The 20552-nt window shown below is 44.9% G+C and overlaps 1 pseudogene; it reads left to right on the top strand.

Moving 5' to 3' along the window:
- The first annotated feature begins 2153 nt into the window (after window positions 1–2153).
- On the top strand, window positions 2154–14685 carry LOC120843639 (annotated as a pseudogene).
- The last annotated feature ends 5867 nt before the right edge of the window (window positions 14686–20552 follow it).

Raw genomic sequence — 20552 nt, 5'->3', positions numbered from 1 at the left:
TAAGCGCCTAAGAGTTAAATGTGGTAATCCATTTTGGTTGGAAATAGGGTGAAAGTGATGTTTCGATTATGATCACGCAGAATGATGTAAGAAACGAATGTGCCGCTCGAGCTCTGTTTTGCTCGGACAGAGTGTGAGCGCTCGGACGGCAGATTCCCGGCCCTCGGCGCCTGGCGTACGGATTATGTCGATCGTTCCGCTAGACGCGCTCTTCCACCATGATTTTGGATGACCGTGATTGAAACATCACGTGAACCATATTTTCAGTCACCGAGGGTTACCCCGACGCACTTGTCAAGTTTGTTTCTCGCGGCAAGCGCCGGGGTATTATTTCCGGCTTCTGGTTGGCCACATTCGAATTTGTGAAGACGCCCTGGAACACACCCAGCACGCTTTCGGCCAAATGCGTCTCCTCATGGCCAAACTCTTTGTATATACGGCTCTAACGTGGGGTAGCTCGAGATTGTAGCTTTGAGAGCAGTCTCAGCTTAGGGTGGACAGAATATAGGGACTATTTACTGTCGGCCATATCAGTGTGCACGGCCGCTGAGCGCGTGCTGAGCGCGTGCAGCGCGTGACGGCGAGTTCCGCAGTTATTCTACAACGCGCATTCTGCAACGCGCATTCCGCACCATCAAGATTGCCGGCTTTAGCAGGCTAATAGTGGGAGCTCGTTCTGAGCATGCGCTATGAACATCGCCCTCAAATATAAACCTTTGCATCGCTTATCACCCGGGTGAATAATGCTGAATCATTGAGCTGTGGATGCAGGTCAACAGTCCACGCTCAAAAGGCGTTCCACAGCCTAGCAAACAAAGATGGCAGCGCGCAGAAGACGAATATTGCAACGGTCTATAGCCAACCGGCAACAACCACTCGGCGCCAGCAGAGTTAGAGCTTAGGATTAAACTGTGGTGGCAGGAAGCGGAAGCCTTTTCAGCGTGGACTTGACAGTACTGTGGATTGGCACCGTCTTCGTCAACTGTGGCGGACTCTCTAAAGTTCAACTGGCAACACTTGCCGGTATCACCTGACGAAGTGGGCGTGGCAAGACTACAAAACCGGCTGCACTCATCGGAGCTACTCGGGCACGGCACCGAAACTAGGATGCGTCACTTATACCCTGTTACTTCTCAGGTTGATGTTTTTTCGACGTCTTACCGAGATAACGTCTGTGTCATTGCGGTGTCGTGCCCTTCGGACGTGTACAAACGTTTGATTCTTATCTGGCGTAATTTATCCCAGTGTGCTGCGAAAATGTCATCTATCGCTGATTTTGTAGCAAACTTGCTTCTACTGTCCGGGGATATTGAAACTAATCCTGGCCCGGATACCCTTGTTTCTGAGGATATCTCCCCGCTTTCTCAACTTTTCGCCTCGTTAAACAGCCTTTCTGCAGGTCAACCAGCAATTTTAAATGAGATAAAATCATTACGAGAAAAACAAAAAGAAACTGACAAAGTTCTTGGGGATTTGAGGATACAAATGAACGCTATTGACCGAGATGTCTCTGCCTTAAAAGTGATAAAATATGAAGTCGCTTCAATTTCCACAATGAATGCAAGAGCCAGTGCAGACCTTGAACGTGTAATGCAGAAGTGTGAAAACCTAGAAAACCAATCTAGACGTAAGAATCTTTTTTTTTCAACCTTCCTGACGTTCGCGGTGAAACGTGGGCAAAATCCGAGGAAAGCGTGATTGTCTTTTGCAACGAAATGCTTGGCGTCGCTATTCTCCCTCCTGCTATCGAGCGTGCTCACAGGCTTGGCTCTTTTCGTGAAAACCGAGCGTCGCCGAGGCCTCTCATTGTAAAATTCAACTCCTACAAAGAAAAAGAGCTAATCTTGTCAAAGGCGTTTAAACTAAAGGGAACTAGTTTCCGGTTAAGCGATGATTATTCAATCGATGTCCGTAACGCAGGAAAAGAACTTGTCACGTTTGCAAAATCTAAAGGGCACGATTTTAAGCTTCGGCATGACAATTTGATAATGGGGAACTTAAAGTACATTTACAAAAAACAATCTAACTCAGTGAAAGCACTCCCTGCATAGCCATCCCACGGTCATCAACCGCGTTCCTCTTCCCCCGAAAGCTGCTCTCGCCCCGTTTCAAGTCTAAATTTTTTCGTTGCCAACACTAGAAGACGACTTCTTTCGGCAGTCCAGTCATGCTCAGCCGACGTTATCATTTTAACATAAACTTGGCTCACAGATGATATCTCAAACTCGGAACTAACCATATACCCCTCAAATTTTATTTTTCGTAATGACAGAGCAGGCGTGCTTGTAGCAGTCAAAAAGACATACCGTATTGATTGTTCTGATACTGTTCCAACCTTTGAAGCCGTTTGGGTTAGAATAAAAATGCCTACCATGTTTATTATTGTAGTTGCTCGTTATAAGCCCCCAAGTGGTCTGGATTTTGCTCCGCTACTTCATGATTTTCTGGAGTCTCTTGTTCTTTCATATCCAAATGATGTACTTGTTATTTCTGGTGATTTCAACTACCCTGAAATTAAGTGGTCCCTTCTGTCTGATAAAATGCCATTTTTATCGTGGCAAAACCTTCCAAAACAGTCTCGGGATTTTGTTGACGTTATATACTCTTTTGCACTTTCTCAAATTGTTAATAAACCCAGTCGCGGTGAAGCCATGCTTGACCTTTTTTTTTTATTTCAAAACCCGATCTAGTTGCAAATACTTTGTATATGGAACCATTAAGTGATCCCATATCTATTAATGTTGAACTTTTTAATCCATCATGTGAGCAACCTCTTCGGAAAAAATACAAGTTCCAGTTACTCAAGGGCAAACCTCGACGCTATTAACCAACACTTTTCGTTATTTTCAGCTTGGTTTTTAGAAGAATTTGACTCTAGGTCTCTGAATGAAAACTGGATTTTGTTTAAGTGTAAATTGCTTGAGTTATGCGACAAATTCATTTCGAAAGTAACCATTCACACGTCGTTTTCGAACCCGTGGTTTTCAACACGTTTGAAGAGGTTGCTAAAAAAAAAGAATAGACTTTTGCGTGCCGCAAAAGCGCCTCAGACTGCTCTTTTATGGTTCAAATACAAGGAGTGTTATTTAACTTGCAAATATAAAATAAAAAAATGCGAAAGATAAGCTTTTTAACTTTGATCTTTGTAATACACTGAAAACAAGCCCCAAAAAGTTTTGGTCCGCTGTAAATCCAAAGCAGGTAAAGGACTCGGTCAGCTTGAGTGACGCCTCTGGAAAACGTTTATCGACAGCCGAGACTTGCGAGCTGTTTTGTGCTTTCTTTAGTGAAGTGTTCACCGATGAAGTTTTTCCATTACCCTCTTACTGCCCAGAATATCTTATAACCACCCAAATGGATCAGATCATTGTAACAAATGACAGAATTTTAAAATTAATATCAAATTTACCATCTAACTCGGCTCCCGGTCCTGACCTTATAACTACAAAGCTGCTCAAGATTACAAGTGACATGTCTAGTGTACTCTTATCCCGCATATTTCAAAACATCCTTGACTCTGGTGTTGTTCCGGCTGACTGGAAATCTGCAATGGTTGTCCCATTTTTTAAAGATGGCGCAAAAGGTGTCCCTACAAATTTCAGACCCATATCTCTAACCTCTGTTGTAAATAAATTAATAGAACATGTCGTTTATTCTAATGTAATAAATTATTTATGTGTAAATAATGTGCTCTTTTCAAACAAGCACGGTTTCCGGCGGTCATACTCCTGTGAATCTCAACGTTTTGAATTTTTAACGGACATCCACCACAACCTACATAAAAAACATGAAACTCATGCAATCTTCATTGATTTTAAAAAAAGCGTTCGATAAAGTCCCACATTGCCGTCTTATCCAAAAATTAAAAGCACTTAAAGTAGAAACGACCGTCATAAACTGGATTGAAAACTTCCTTTCAAACAGAACACATAACGTTGTTATAGACAACAACTGTTCGTCACAAAAACTTGTTAAATCGGAAGTACCGCAGGGAACCGTGCTGAGTCCATTGTTGTTTCTAATTTACATAAATGACCTGCCGGATCTTCTCAATTCCACTATCAGATTATATGCGGACGACTGTATGATTTATAGAAAAATAATGAGTGTAACCGACTGTACTCTTTGCAAAATGACTTGTCACAAATCCAAGCGTGGTGTCGAGAATGGCAAATGGAGATCAATGTTGACAAAACAAAATTTCTTAACTTCACTACCAAAAAAACATTACTCAGATTGATTATTCGCTTTTTACCATACCAAATGAAGCCGTGACACCCTACAAGTATCTTGGCATCAACTTTAACCATAACTTATCATGGGAGCCTCATATAAACTACATATCTGCGAAAGCAAACATTTTTAAAGCGCCATCTCTATGAGGCCACGCAAGAAACAAAACTCATCGCACATAATTCTCTCATCCGTCCTCAACTCGAGTATGCATCCATTGTCTGGAACCCCCATCAGTTGTACCCAGAAAAAAAATTGGAAGCTGTTCAGAACCGCGCTTTACGTTTCATTCTCCGCAATTATCAGCCTACAAGTGTTACCGCAATGAAAGCAAAATTAAACCTCCCTCTTTGAAAACACAGGAGAAGAGTATCGCGTCTTACCCACCTACACAAAATATATTATAATTTTCCTATAAAAAAAATATGAATACTGCCCACCTGCCGTCCCCGCACTGACCATCCATTCAAAATTCAACTGACTACGCCTAGGACTAACTTATTCAAATTTTCTCCCTTGCAATTGGCTATTGGTGATTGGAACAACCTCCCGGAACCTATTGTGAGCATCCCAGAATGCAATCACTTCAAATCTGCCATTTCCTCTCTCGTCACCACCTAGCGTCCTGTTTGTACGCGTTCACAAACATCCTAGCCTTTTTCTTTGTTTGTGTTATCTTGAGTGTTTCAATATGTTCCCCGTTCCTCATGTAAAGCCCCCTGTGGGCATTTAAGGGTTAAATAAATGAAATGAAATGAATGAAAACGACTCGCCTGCAGACTGCAGCACCCCTCGCGGTTGCGAAGGTTTTCATCGCCACACACGCGCTGCCCGCCGCGCGTGCGTTAAAAGGTCACGTAGCTTCTTTATATTTAGACTCGGGTTTCTGCAACTACATGAATTGCGCACGTTTCACCCGTTAGATGGATCGTGCGCCTAAATTCCGCGATGAAAATTGCGCGAAGAAATTTTCTGGGGATTGCTACGGGCACTGCAGCCAGCAGGCGAGTCAGCGACCCCCCAAAAATTTGAGTGATCCTACATTACAGAGATTTTCCAAACGCTCGATCAGGGTCACGTGGTGTATGGGCCGCGTTTGCAATACGAGCTGCGAGGAAGTGACGAACGCGTTGTTCGTCTGCGAGTGTCTCCGCCTTTCCGCCTGCTTTCCTCCTCGCCGCTTGAAAACGCGGTGCATGCGTACTTGCGACCGATCTTCGCCGGTGGCGTCCGCCATTCAATTTCAAGCGCACACCACGGTTTGAGATGGACCCTCACTACAATCTAGGCTTTCTCCAATTTTTCGTCGCGTATCGTGCCCATCTTTATCATTTCGCGCATACAGCGCTCGTCGCATTTCCCTCTGCAGCCACCATTGTTAAACCCTGCCTCGTTCTAACATGTCAAAGGGTGAACGATAAGCTCCACATTGCGTGCCGTCGGCTTCGATATGCGCCACGTATGCGAGCGCAATGCACATATATTGGAGCATGATGCAGCGAAAAGCTTCATGCTTCTTCGCAATAAAAGCGTACTCCGATGATACGTAGTCACGTTCCGATTGGCCAGCCAGGAACGTAGCTTCGGTCACACTGGCATGTTATGCGATCACGGCTTCCTGGCCGACCCAGTATTTCTTGCTTCAGACACTAGGCTAAGCGGTGCTACCAGAGTAATACCTCACCTTTGAACAATGATGCCGCCACTCTCAGGCATGCCCAATGTTTCTTGCTTCCGTCGCTAGTTAGCGCCAAACCAAACAGCATTGCCGGTTTCCTTTGGCATCCATTGAATACCACCTATAAAACTCATCCACGAGCTAGAATAACGGGGGGTGTGCAAACACCAACTCGAATCAAATAGCACTGCGTCATTCATAGCCTTCACAATTGAACGCAAATTTACAACAGGTTTTGGTTTTTTTTCTAACTGTGTTTAAGCTAGTGATGACACTGCGCTATTCAATTCAAACCGGTATTCGCACACCCCTAGAATAAAGCTTTATGTCCTACATCGCTACATCACTTCCTTCCACTGGGAAAAGAAACATATTCCTATAGGACAAGCGGCATTTTGTACCAATTTGAACCCATGGTTTTTACTTGCAATGGTTTATTTCTTCGCTTGCCACATGGAGGCGCTGTTGAAGTTCTCGCACATGAAGTCTTAGAAGTGTGTTATTTACGTGAAGGTGAGAGGGGTCGACATTCAACCGATTCGTTATTTTGCAACTCTGCGATAAAATAAAAAAAAAAAAACATGCGTGCCACAGAATGAAGCCTTTCTCAAAGTGTAGCTCGTGTAGGACCTATATTGAGACCTGTCTGTTTTTTCTGTTTCTTCTGCTCTTCAAAAAACCCCCCCAGTCTCAGGGTAAACGACGAAATGGTTGACCTATATATTGTTTGAATGAAGAAGTTAAAGCAGAGCTAGAATGTTTTTCCACCCTTCTCATGTTTCGTCCTGCAGTGATATCTGTTTTGGTAATTCCAACAACACTTTTATAGCTTGAGGCTGTAGACAGGAGTTAGACTGTTCGCCTAACGTTGTTTTGCGAAGAGCGCAGTCAACGACTATGAGGTTGCAATGTCCAGAATGCGTGATCTCGTCTTCGTGGACCTTGTGCCTTTTGTTATTGCTAAAATATTTATGATCATCTGACTTTCACGATGTTTTTGCCAGAGGATCTTGCAAGGATGCAGTCAATATATTTTTCCCGAAATACATTTCAAATAAAGCTCGCAGTTGTGAAATGAGGTGCTTCCTAAGCCGTCAAGAAGTTGTTCAATCCGGAGGTTCAGCATTGATTTCCAGTGTTATCTCTATTTTGTATTCTCCCCTTCGCGAATTTGGACATGAGTCCTGCCTGAGCGCATGACGTGTGCTCGGTTGCAACAAAATGGCTGGACTGAAATTCTGAGTGGTACTTCTGTTCATCATGACTCTGACGGGAGCCAAATTTTACCAATCTCTGGAGCAAGGCATATGCCCTCTGTATTGCCAACTCCAGTGAGTGGCGTGGCAGCCTGTTCTATAGTCTGTTGCATATTAAGAAACCAGGGCAAGTTTTTTTACGATAACGAAAGAGGGGCATGAAAGAGACAGCACAGCAAAACGCTCAACCATCTACAGAGCAAGCTCTTCCCGCAAAGCAATCCACTCATTCAACTTACGCAGAGAGAACCCTGGAGTGGAGGTAAGTCCCTCCTCGCCTCCTCTTCAGCATTTAGTCTGCTAAGGAGGAAAGACTGAAGGGTTTTTCGGAGGGAAGTAGCCACTGATTTGCCCCGAGATTGGTTCAACACATCAATAGACAAATCTAAACTAGTCCACCTAATCACAAGGCACAATATATTTTTTCTCGCGCAGTTACTGAAAATAAAGTTAGTTCTGAAAAGCTTTACTGGTAACACTGAAAGTGTGACATTCCTAATTGTAACATGGGGCAGTACAGCTTATTTCCGACGGGTTGCAAGAAGGTCTATAGAATTAACTAAATCCTGGAAAAGCTCACGCCAACAAAGCAAACATCACAGCGCGCAAAATGGTGTGTATTTTAGACTTACTGCTAGATTTGCGAGTTACACAACATGTAACGTCGCCCCGCTCGAGAGCGCGGAAAATGTGTAAATGTTGGTTTTTGCATAGACATCATTTGCCGTTCTCTTAATAGGCATTTATAACTTAGAAATTATAAATAGCATGTCGGAAAGAGTAGAGCCTATGTCATCATGCTAGTCCACGTTGCTCGAAGACACTACGGTGCCCAGTCACGTAGGGGAATGGCAATGTATAAAAGCAAACCACAACACGAGAAAGACGCGGAAGGGAAGCAGTCTTATGGTCTTGAATGGACGTTGATAGCGCTCTTGATTATTTTACCGTTTATTGCAATTTGCTCCGTTCCCCTTGATGCTCTGTTAGTGAGCATGAAAGACCCCGACAGACGCTTTTGTACATGGTATTCTGGCGACTTCCGGTCACCATGACAAGGACCGAAATCGTTTCCGGTACGGGTATTGTTTTTATGCTTTTAAAGGGCCACATTTGTGGGAAGTTTTTTGTGTTCTACTATGCTAGCGATCTATTGACATGTTCTGCGTGCCCACTGACTGTGGAAATGGCGCGGTGTTGTGTTGTTTACGACGCAAGTTTGTGTTTTTGAACATCTCCAGAAAATGACAGACGCTCTCGCATTTACCAAATAATTACGAATGCCTAGACATGATTAGGCGATGTTCGTTGAACGTCTCCTGAAGTACAGAAGTTTACATTGTATGTCAGGTGAGACCAAGTATCTTTTGAGAAAGAAGGCGGAATTTTTAAAAATGTTGTCTATTTTTGGTGTTGTGCACTCTAGGAACATACATCGATCCAATGTACGTCTGCTTCGCGACATCCTTCGCTGATTATCCGCCGAGACTGACTTCAAATACGTACAGCTAATTTTTGGCCACCGATGTTTAAACAAAAAGCGGTCCAACTGAATGTCACTCAAGCCACCAGAAGTTCGGCCATGTTTTTTTTTTGTTTGTTTTTTTATGTGTGGATTAAGGATGTTACACTGATCTCTATTGTATCGCGATTCGGTAACCCGTCTGTGGCACCACTGTCGGTCATTCTTTGACACCAAGAAATACTCTCAAGTCTGTGAAAGCAGCACAGAAAAGTAGGGATAGTGAAACACGGTGCTCGGCTGCGATTACGTTATGACGTTTTGCGATCATCAGATCGAATGTTTTGAGGTGTAATCTATATTTGGCCAAGCGTTCAAACGACGCTGAAAAAAAAAATCTTGCATCGGCACATGCGTTTTAAAGGATGCCAAGGTGCCTGGATGCATTCCTTAGCCTGCGGCCACAAAGAGAAGACAAGAATAGAAGTAATCCTTCTTTTAAACACCCAAAAACTATCGAACTATCCTGAAAAAAACCACGGGGTATGTATGTATATACCCTGTATATATATATATATATATATATATATATATATATATATATATATATATATATATATACAGGGTGTTTCAGAGAACGCAGGCCGAATCGCTTCTGCAAAAACTACTTATCACAACAAAAAAGGCTTGTGGCGTTTTGGTCCTGGGCCAGGGGCCCATTTAAGAAAATTGTTAAAGACCCGGATAATTAACTTGTTAATTATTTTTGCGTGATCAACTTTTTTATTATTGTGTTTAAGGGCATGGTTTAAGTTAGAAAATTGCGCAGCATCATTGAAAACCACTAAATCAACAAATTGCAGAACGATGGAAGGCACGCAAAGCATTTTACGGCTTTCGGAAAAACCGCACAAATTCGACATGTGTTTTAGTTTCGGTTTGTTATCGGAGCGCATCTCCGTCCCGACGGCACCGCGCCCCGCGAAGAGATAGTGCAACCAACCTCTGCTGCGCTGTCATCGCGCGACGCAGCAGGGTCTGGTTGCACTGTATGTCAAAGCTTGTGGCGTTGTGGCCCAGGACCACAACGCCACAAGCTTTTTTTCGTTGCGATGAAAGGTTTTCGCAGGAGCGATTTGCCCTGCGTTCTCTGAAACAACTTGAAACAACCTGTAGAGAGAGAGAGAAGGTTGAACGGGCCGGTTCGACGTAAAACGAATGTTGAGGAGATCACAGAAAGGCCTTTACTGCACCAACGTTTCAAGCGGGGACCGCTTTTCTTCAGGGTGGGATGGTGTGTTAAATGTCCTCTTCTTCTTGTTGATGTTCATGTGGAAGAGGAAGAGCGACTATGAGGGGTATTAAAAATATTCGGAACAGGAGCAACAAAAATGTCGCAAATCTTTGAAATTAGTGATTATAAACAATGTTAATCCAAATCATTAAAACTAAATAAATTGATTTGTAGTATTTGCCAGTCTTTGTTACAGCTCTTAAGCATAATCACACCATATATATATATATATATATATATACGGTGGCGCAGGTTACCGTTGCACACTCAACTTTCTGGCTTGTGAACACCGAAAGTCAGTGATCTGCAAGAGAGGAACTTACCTTCATGAAATGCGCCTTTAATTAAACCCAACTCTCCCCTGAACGTCTACCAAGTATTATTCTAGTAGCGTCTTACAGGAGTTGGCATATTCCGCGTTAAAAGGCCTTGTAACTTGATGTCTGTTAAGCTATGATGACTCCGAGACCCCAGGCAACTGCACGCAATCTCTCTAGAATTCTTCTCCCGTTAAAGCGCATCACAGTTCACGCAGGACAAAGTCCAAACCTTCGATTCTGGATCCCAAGATACTTATTAAATAAAATTATACAGGTTTGATCCAACAGGGAAGCACAAAGTCTCCAAATAATATGTTGAGACCTAAAAAAAAGTAAAAAAAAAGTTGTGTCTCTGGTCTGCTTCCGCGGTAGCATTGCAGACTGAAATCAGATTATAAAATAAACAAGAAGGGCTGAGCGCCAAAAGAAAAAAACATTTTGTCGAGCGCGAACTATCACCTCACAAAATTGACGTGACGTGACTTGAGGTAAAATGATGCGATCACGTCAAGTCATCTTCACCACCAAATTTAGCGGAGAAAATTGACGGGACGTAACTTGAAATCACATGACGCGGTCAAGGGACGTCAATCTTTCCGCAAACATCTGGCGGGGAAATTGACACTTGGTATCAGTTCCCCCGCTAAATATAGCTAGGAGGTTGACGTGACGTTTTTTTGTGAGGGGTTTCTCGTGGAACTTTGCTTATAAAATATTACGCTTTAAAAAGATTGGAGTCTTAACGCTTTGAATATTCGAACCCAAAATATTAAGCGTCGTTCCCGGAAAACGGTATAAAAATTTTGTTGCCGATAACAACCTTCCAGAGTAGAAGACTCCAGTCTTCCCCGCTTCCCCCTTAGAGTCCCATACAATTGTTGGTGTGTCAGGCGACCCCAGCAAGAGAAGCATCGATTTTACAACTATATAAATCAATGGACAGCAGTGCATACGTGGATCCTGGATACATGTAGCTTTATGCCAACATTACATAATCGCGTCTAGCCCATTAGTATTTTTTCCCCAGCTCTTTGCCATGAAGTGATGGGACTCGATGTCAGGGTCCTCGCTCGTCCTTTGGATGTTGAGATTTAAGTCAGCTTTTTTACTATCATCTTTCACCTTCATCAAGAGGCTCTTTCTTTTCTCTTCGCTTTCAGCCATAAGGGTGATGTCATCTCTAGTCCAGCGAACAGTGGGCCGAGGTGTGTGGTTTTATGGAGGCATTGGAAATATGTTGGCTTTGATTTCTGAGTTTTGTTTGAGGCACGTTTTTTCTCTGATATTTTAGCGCAAAAAATCCGCCCCTAGCACCACTTTCAAGATAAATTATAGCGTATTAGACTCAAAGAAGTCTGGAGCGCCTAGTTTCCCTCCAAACACTTAGACGAACAAATCGCTGCAATATTCGGTAGAACTCGGCGACTTATGAAGCTGAACGTAGGACTAGACTTAGAAAAGACAGACTGCTCTCGGACACAGAGCATTATGTTTCATCGTGCTCAGCGTTACAGCACAGACTATTTTTTTGCTAAGTCTAAACGTATGTTCAGCCTCGTCAGAATATAGTAAGAAAACTTCAGCTCTTTATCGATAGTGGATTAAATATATCTGGATAACACTGTAGTGCGTGTTACGTCGCGACACAGCAAATGTGCAGCGTGTTTTCAGCTGCGTTGAGTTGTGACACGAAGACGGTGTTAGTTGACGCAATATCACTGCAACGCAGTGGTTTGAAGCGTTTGGGGTATTAATTCCTGTAAATTAACTCACGTTAGAAAATAGAGACGAAACATTTTCTGCATACATAAAAAAAAATTTACTCAAAACAGAATTCAAACGCAACAGGCAAAGAAAAAAAAATCGTCAATATAAGCCGGTCATTAGTCTACGTGGACAAAAAGAGACTCGCGTTAACGCCATCACAAGTACACTTTAGGTCAGTGTGTCAAGGGCAACAAATAATCGTTCACAGTCTCAGTGGTGTCGCGGTGCAGTGTCACATTGCCTCCTCCGAAGACTCGAGAAGAGACGGCTGGCATCGACGCCAGGAACGGGTGATGCTCGGCTGACTTGTGCGGCCGTGGCTCGTTGGACTCCGGGGTAGCGTGCGGTGACGTTCGCAAGAGCTGTGGATGACCGGATATAAGACCAGGGGCCCTATGTTCCGCTTTTTGGATTCCCAGGGCGACCAGGGAGAGGGAAGTGACGTCAACAACGCTCTTTGGATGTTGATTGCTGGAGTCGCTCGTAAGGAATTTCTGCAGAAGAAAACAAAAAAAAAGTTGGAAGACACTTGAGGACTTCTTATGAGTTGTGAATGCGAAAGCATGAATGTACAATGGAATGCCGCGTAGTGATCCGCGGAGTTTTGTGGCGGGAGTAATGTTTTCGAGTTGTGGCAGAAGCACCGGCGACGATGTGGATGCTTGAGGAGGGGCAATGTTCGTTGGCGGGGAGGCGAGCAGAGGCTCCGCCGACGATATGGATGATGGAGTCGACGACATGTTGGTCGGCGGCGAGACAAGCAGAAGCCTCCGAGCGCAGCGGTTAGTTTTATGCGCGCGCTGGCGGCACGAACACGCAGCGCCATGCAGCAAACTGAGACGCGCAGCGGCCGATGGGAGCCACGTCGCTGCGCGCGAGCCAATGGGACCTATGGGATCAGGGAAACTTGGTGCCGTTTTCGCGCTTCAAACTGATGACGCCGGCTCGCTCCATGGGACAGTTAATGGTTTCGTATTAAAACAAAGAGAGCGGAAATCGGTAAGCTAAGATACGTTCATTCACACCTACGTCACTTCCTTCTCCCTAGTCACCGTGGGAGTCCGAAAAGCGCAACATAGGGCCCTAGGATGAAGATCAGCGGGAAGCCCAGGGGGATGCGCAGTGAACCTCGGATCCCGCACCCTACAGCCTTCTGCTTCCACTATACCTGTATTCGATTCGTCTCCTCTACTTTTTTTAAGAGCCCAGACCGCCGCATAGAGATCCAACACACGTCGTTTTCTTTTCTTCTGGGCGTCGTCATGCATGCAGCGAACGCGCGTAGTTCATTGCACACGTGTGGCCCTTAACACTCGGGAGACGCGCACGCCAGAGTCACGCCACTCGGCTTTCTGTGGCACCTCAACCAACCACGTGACCATTTCATGTGGTTGTCACGGCACATGATGTCATGGTGTCACGTGACATTACACGGGAGATCACGTGACGCCACTGACAATGTCACGTGAACACCATACGGTCATGCAAAATGAAACGAGACACACATCCCGCCAAATAACGCTGCTAAGTTTGGCGGGCGGTGACGTTTTTTTAGTTACGTCACTATCTGTTCTTATAGGTGTTTTAGTGGTGTGAAGTTTCTTAGTTTTTTTTTTTTTTTTTAATGTCGTGTCACGTAACACGTTCCTTGAGTGTTACGTATCGAGGTGCGGAGCACGGTGTGAATAAAAACGACGACGACGGCGCTAGGGCAGTCCGAGCCGAGGCTGATACCCAGCCATACATCACTTCGCGTTCGGTCTCTTAATTATGATATTTCTTGGAAATATCACATTGGCGACGAGCAAAACGTAACAAACTACGCGGGCAAGGACATGAAGAAGGACGGAGAGGCACCAGATTTCTTGGCAAGGCAAGTCTTTCTGGAACGCGAGCAATATTTTATTGCAAATGACATAGCAGAGGAAAAGAAGCGCGCAGTATTTTTGTCAAACTGTGGCAAACGCACATATTCGCTTCTCGGAAATCTTCTGGCTCCAGAAAGGCCTAGAGATGTTTCCTATGACGGCATTATCACGAAACTGAACGGGCATTACGCTCTCAAGCCTTCCGTAATTGTAGAGCGTCTGAAGTTCCACTTAAGGATTCGTTAACAAGGAGAAACCATGAACGACTTTATTGCATCTCTGCGGAAGTTGGCGGACTCTTGCGACTTCAAGACGGTGCTCAACGACATGCTTCGAGATCGGCTAGTCTGCGGCATCAATAACGACCTCATGCAGACCCGACTTTTGGAAGATGCAGAACTGACTTTTGAGAAAGCGGTCAAGGTCGTGGTAGCCATGGAAGCCGCGACGAAAGATTCACAAGCAATTGCGTGCCGGGCTGGGACGACTTCAGCTGTCGAAACCAACCGCCTATCAGAGCAGTCATCTAGACAGTCTCGATGTCGTCACTGCGGAAAGTCACACGGCTCAGCAGCATGTCGTTATGCTAATATGACATGCCGCAACTGCAAAAAGGTTGGCCACCTCTCAGCGGTCTGCACAGCAAGATCCTATGACGAGTCAAGCAGCGTCAAGAAAGATGGGAAAGCTGCGCGAGACTATCAGAACTCGCCAGGACGACGGTCGAAAAAGGCGCCATCGGCGGTTACAGTTCACAGCCTCGACGACCCCAACGATCAGGACAGTGACGATGATCCCCCAACGTAGAACATGTGGCAACTGAAAGCATCTCAGGTTGCTCCAATTATTATAACTGTCATTATTCAAGGCAAACCAGTTGACATGGAACTCGACACTGGGGCAGGTGTCTCCGTAATGGAAGAAAGACGTTTACGAGAATTGTTGCCGGATGTGAAGGTTGTCCCCTCCACTGTCGTTCTTTGAGGGTACTCAGGAGAGTTGACGCCGGTTCAAGGTTTCGCCGAGATCCTGGTGAAGTACAACGATCGAGAAGTTCTTCCTCTGTTCGTCGTTGGTGGAACTTCCCCAACTCTGCTGGGACGAAACTGGATACAAGCTCTGGGTCTACCTGTTGCTGACGTCGTAAATCTACATAATACATCAACAGAGGGTCTTTTCAGCAAATTGCCAGAGGTGTTTTCTGGTGGGCCGGGTCTGCTGAAGAACGTGGAAGCCAAGATTTGCGTGCCAGATGGATGAAGACCCCGGTTCTTCAAGCCACTACCAGTCCCCTTTTCAATGCAAGATATGGTCACTCAAGAGCTTCAAAGACTAGAACGGGAAGAAATTTCGAAGCAAGTCAGGACTTCTGACTGGGATTGTCCCGGTACTAAAAAGAGATGGTCGAGTGCGAATCTGTGGAGACTTTAAGGTCACCATAAACGCAGCGGCCCAGGTGGAAACGTACCCGATACCAAGAGTCGAAGAGCTCTGGACGAAGCTCTCTGGAGGCATCAAGTTCTCCAAGTTGGACCTCAAAGATGCTTACCAGCAGATGGTACTCTCTCCGGCCTCAAGGAAGTACGTCACTATCAATACCCACAAAGGATTGTTTGAGTACACAAGGCTACCTTTTGGTGTTTCATCAGCGCCAGCAATTTTCCAGCGAGAAATGGAAAACCTGCTTTGTGACCTCAGGCACGTTGTCCTCAACTTTGATGACATCTTAGTAACTAGAGTGGATGACTCGGACCGCATGAGAAATCTCGAAAAAGTACTTCAGCGGCTAACAAATGCAGGATTGAAGCTGAAGTTTGAAAAGTGCGAGTTTTTCGCATCAAAGGTAGAGTATTTGGGACACCTGATCGACCACACATCTCTTCACCCTTCGCCAAGTAAAGTGGAAGCAATTGTAAAGGCACCAACTCCAAAAGACACAAAGCAACTACAGAGTTTTTTGGGCCTGCTTAATTTTTGCAAAAGATTTCTACCCAATTTGTCAAGTGTCCTGGAGCCGTTACATCGGCTGCTGGGAAAAGGATCACGCTGGGAGTGGTCAGGAGAGCAAGAATGCGCGTTCGAGCGAAGCAAAGAGCTGGTAACTTCTGCTGGTGTCCTTGCAGATTACGACCCCACGAAACAGCTTGTGCTAAGCTGCGACGCTTCACCCTACGGAATTGGAGTTGTACTGGCGCACAGGAGTTCCATGGGCGAGGAGAAGCCCATTGCGTTCGCATCACGTCGTCTGATGGCAGCAGAACAAAACTACAGTCACCTGGACAAAGAGGCTCTTGCACTCATGTTTGGAATTACAAAAGTTCACCAATATCTCTGGTGTCGACCTTTTGAGGCAGTCACTGACCACAAGCCCCTGCTGGGACTATTAGGCGCTGACAAAGGCATTCCCCCACAGTGTTCACCAAGAATCCAAAGGTGGGCGTTGAAACTAGCTAGCTACAGCTACGCCTTGGTCTATCGTCCTGGAAAAACTCTTGGTCATGCTGATGCGCTGAGTCGCCTACCATTGGTGACTAAGAAATTCAGAGTGCCAAAGCCCGCAGATGTTATCATGTTGGAACGTGACTACAAAATTCTCTCCCCAGAAGCTATTGCGACAGCTACGGGACGAGATCCGGTGTTGTCGAAAATACGTGAGGTGCTATAGGCCGGTTCAACTTTTCCCGCTACACCAGAGTGGCAACACTACGCTACTAAAACGCCGGAGCTAAGCGTGCAAGACAATTGCATGCTATGGGTACGAGAGTAGTAGTTACGAAAATCCTAACAGGAAGTGTGCTGGATCTCCTGCATGAGGGACACCCAGGAATCACCAAAGTGAAGACGGTGGCAAGAAGACACGTTTGGTGGTATGGCATTGACGAAGACATTAAGGGCAAGGTCAACAGCTGTTCTGTGTGTCAGGAACACAAGCGAGCACCACAACCAGTGGCAACGACACCTTGGCCCTTTCCCGAAAAAGCTTGGTCACGCCTTCATATAGATTTCGGGGGACCATTTCAAGGACGATATTTCTTAATCCTCGTAGATGCTTATTCCAAGTGGCTCGAGGTGATGGTCGTTCCCTGACCTTCGGCGGAGGCAACGGTGAATTGTCTTCGATCAATATTTGCCACGCACGGATTGCTTAACCTGATCGTGAGTGACAACGGACCAGCCTTCACAAGTTTTGTTTTTCAGGAATTCCTGAAGAGGAACGGAATTCGTGGTATGAGGATCCCCCCATATCACCCGGCATCTAATGGGGCTGCGGAGAGAGCCGTTCAAACAATCAAGAACAAACTCAAGAAAGCTTCTTCGGGAGATTTTCAGACAAAGATTTCATCGAGCCCTTCTGAAGTATCGCACAACACCTCACGAGATCACTAGACTAACACCTGCGGAGGTGTTAGTCCAGTGTCGTTATAGGTATTTTAGTGGTGTGAAGTTTTTTAGTTTTTTTTTTAATGTCGTGTAACGTAACACGTTTCTTAAGTATCCCACTCCGCACACCGGTTGTTGAAAGTAGCACGGGTTTCGTTGTTGATGAACGTCAATAGTTCGCTCCGAGCAGTATTTGGCCAACGGAAGATGATGTTTATGGCCTCTTCGTTTTTAAACACTTATGACTTTACTCATAAAAGCGAAAGCCTTATATGTCTCATCGTTCAGTCGACCTTCAAAGACCTTGAGTGAAAACACGTCGACGACAGGAGAACGGCGATAATATGCCAAAAGTGCGTCGTCAAAGAGCGCGCTGTCTTTCGAGGTTCACTATGACCGGGAACACAGCCGACGCCACGATCCGAGTGAGCCAATCAAACCGCGCGAAAAGTTCGCTATCACGCTAACATCGGCGCTTAGCGTTCGCTTTCAAGTCGTCTTAGGGATAATATAGGAGACCCCGTGACTTATTCTTATTTGTTTTATGGAGGTGCCCACCCTTAGGCATCTTCCCGTGCGAGCCAGCGATGTGATGTTTTTGTGGTTTTTTTTTTGTATACGAATAATATATATATATATACGTTTAGTTCTCCATGAGCTATAAAAACTAAAGAACAACAACGTATGTCTTGATCGTAAAAACGACCACAATGACGCACCATATACGGTCATGCACAAGTGAGTTTTGCACGAGCCCTCGCCAATATCCTCTCACCCTCGCCAATCTGGCGTTTGGAGAAAAAAATGCGCCTAAAAATAAACAATATAAAACGATATTTCACTGATTCAGCTTGCACTTCATTTCACCGTAACTTCGAACGGGGTCAAGAACGTGTTCCAAAAACAAAACACGAACGCACAAACTAAAAACTCAATGTCACGAAGGATTCTTCGCGCTTGATAGGATAAGTGACCGGCCACAGAAGCACAGAAACATGAAAAATGGCGCGATCTAGCGCTTTCCGAGAAACTTGAATGGTCACATTTGTTCGTAGATAAGATCGAACTCGGACTTATGGTGAAACTGAATTTAAGGCTCAAAAAAAGCTTCTTTAAGGCATTCTTGTACCTCGGTGCTGTGCTACTGAATCTGACGAGAATTTGTTTCGATGCCGACGGCACGTGCTCGCAAGGAACTTGCAAAGAAATTCTTGGTTAAACCTAAGAACCCGAGACAGAAAATGCTCTTTTACAGCGAGCAGATCGATCAAGAAATAAAAACGCCGCCACGCGAAATGGCAAAATCGTATATCCAGGAATATTTATTTTTTGATTTTGTTTTTTAGGGTGCTAAGACTAGGATGACAAAAATAATCCACGGAGAAGGGGAACGAAGGGGGCAAAAAACAAACAAAAAATTTTAAACACAACTAGGTGACCGGTGTGCGACCGGAAAATCCGCCTGCTCCTGGTATCAAACCAGGGACCTCTCTATTTCCAGTGAAGCGCTCTACCAACTGAGCTAACCAGGAGTTCTTTTTTTTTAACATTTATTTACACTTATTTACACAGAATCAACACTGTTCAATTTTGTACAAATTATGTACAATATATACAGGTGACGACTTTCGTCAGTGACGCAAAAACTTTTAAGCAAACGATACGTTCATTGACTAAGATGTTAGGGCACCTCCGTGACCATAGCAAGGGAGATATTTTGCTATGGTAATATTTTACCACGAGTAGCAGCATGGTATGTAATATCTGGTGACTGACTGAGGTTTTCAACTATTTCTCTTCATTCATTGTCCCTTTGGCATTCGAGTATGCTTTGGCCAACTTGAATTGCTATGCGTTTAAAGTTTACCCAGGAGGGCTTTGCAGCACCCGCTTCAGTATCTACTTTCCGCGTCTTCCAATAGCTATAAAGTCCTAGTACAACTAAAACATCTTGGATTGTATCCAGGTTCTCGGCAAAATGTAAGTATGCAAAATTTGTTTAAGCCACTTCAAAGTTCTTTTTAAGTGTCCTTTTGGAAACGTCTAAAAAGAAACACGGCTTCCACATATAAAATGAAAGCGTGCGTGCGCGTTTCAGTTGTTTGGCAAATTTTGCAGTTGGTGGTTTCATATGCTCCCATGCCACGCGAGTAGAGCCACTTTTTTACTGGTAGGGTGCGTGAATGAAATCTGTAAAAGAATGTCTTGCACTTGGGAGAAAGTGGCATTTTCATGACTCATTTTAGAACATCCGTTTGCTCTTCTGACGTCTAATTCCTGGTTAGTTCCTTATCCACTGAGCTAACGAGGAATTAGACATCAGTAGAGCGAACTGGTTTTATCATTCTTGCTTTTTAAGGTTATGATTATAACGCAATTTAATGCGAAGGTGCAAGTGAGCTGGAGAATAACGAAAATAATCCCGGGAGAACGGCAACGAGATTTGTTTCGTCCTTCTTGTCCAGCTCGCCTGCACCTTTGCATTTAATTGCATTATAATCACAACTTTAAAATGCAAGCCGTTCACCCTTATTGGTGTTAGACTGGTGGCAGCTGATAAAACCCGTTTGCTCTACTGACGTCTAACCCTTGTTTAGCTCAGTTGGTAGAGCGCTCCACTGGAAATAGAGAGGTCTCTGGTTTGATACAAGGACCATGGCGTATTTTTTTGGTCGCGCACCAGTCAGCTGGCTGTGTTTGGAGATTTATATATGTCTTTTGTCCCTCTTGTTTCCCTTTTCCAGGGATTATTTTCCTCATTCTTGTCCAGCTCGCTGGCACCTTTGCATTTATTTGCATTATAATAATGCTTAGACCAATATGGTCGTACCAGCTGTTTGTCCTCAAGCAAGAGAGCGAGTGCAATGGCGCACGAGTGGAGAGCTCGTTAAGAACGCCCGATTTTTCCCTCCTCTGGCACTGCTTACCACGCGAAAACTAAACTAGAGGGATACAGCCATGGCCGCAAACGCTGCCCAACATCGGCCTCCGTTCCAAAACAAAAGCGGCGAGCAAGATTCCCCCGCGGTACATACGGGAAATTCCCTCTTTGCTATATGAGGGACACTAGGACAGCGGGAAACTGGAATAGAGAATACTTCGTTTCACCTTGTAAAGGACCGCGGAGGAGGCTACGTCCAGAGTGTCGAACCGATATTTTTATCGGTTCGGTTCGGGTTCGGGTTCACGGCTTTTGGTTCAGTTCCGGTTCAGTTCCGGGGCGCAAAAAATAACGGTTCAAACCGGTTCGAACCGGTTCGAACCGGTTTGAACCGCAAAATTGAGAATATATT

The sequence above is a fragment of the Ixodes scapularis genome, unplaced genomic scaffold (genome assembly GCF_016920785.2).
Source record: "Ixodes scapularis isolate PalLabHiFi unplaced genomic scaffold, ASM1692078v2 PGA_scaffold3__209_contigs__length_174095766, whole genome shotgun sequence".
Classification (NCBI taxonomy): Eukaryota; Metazoa; Arthropoda; class Arachnida; order Ixodida; family Ixodidae; genus Ixodes; species Ixodes scapularis.
The sequence above is the reverse complement of the archived record's forward strand: the minus strand, read 5'-3'. Positions and strand labels throughout refer to the sequence as shown.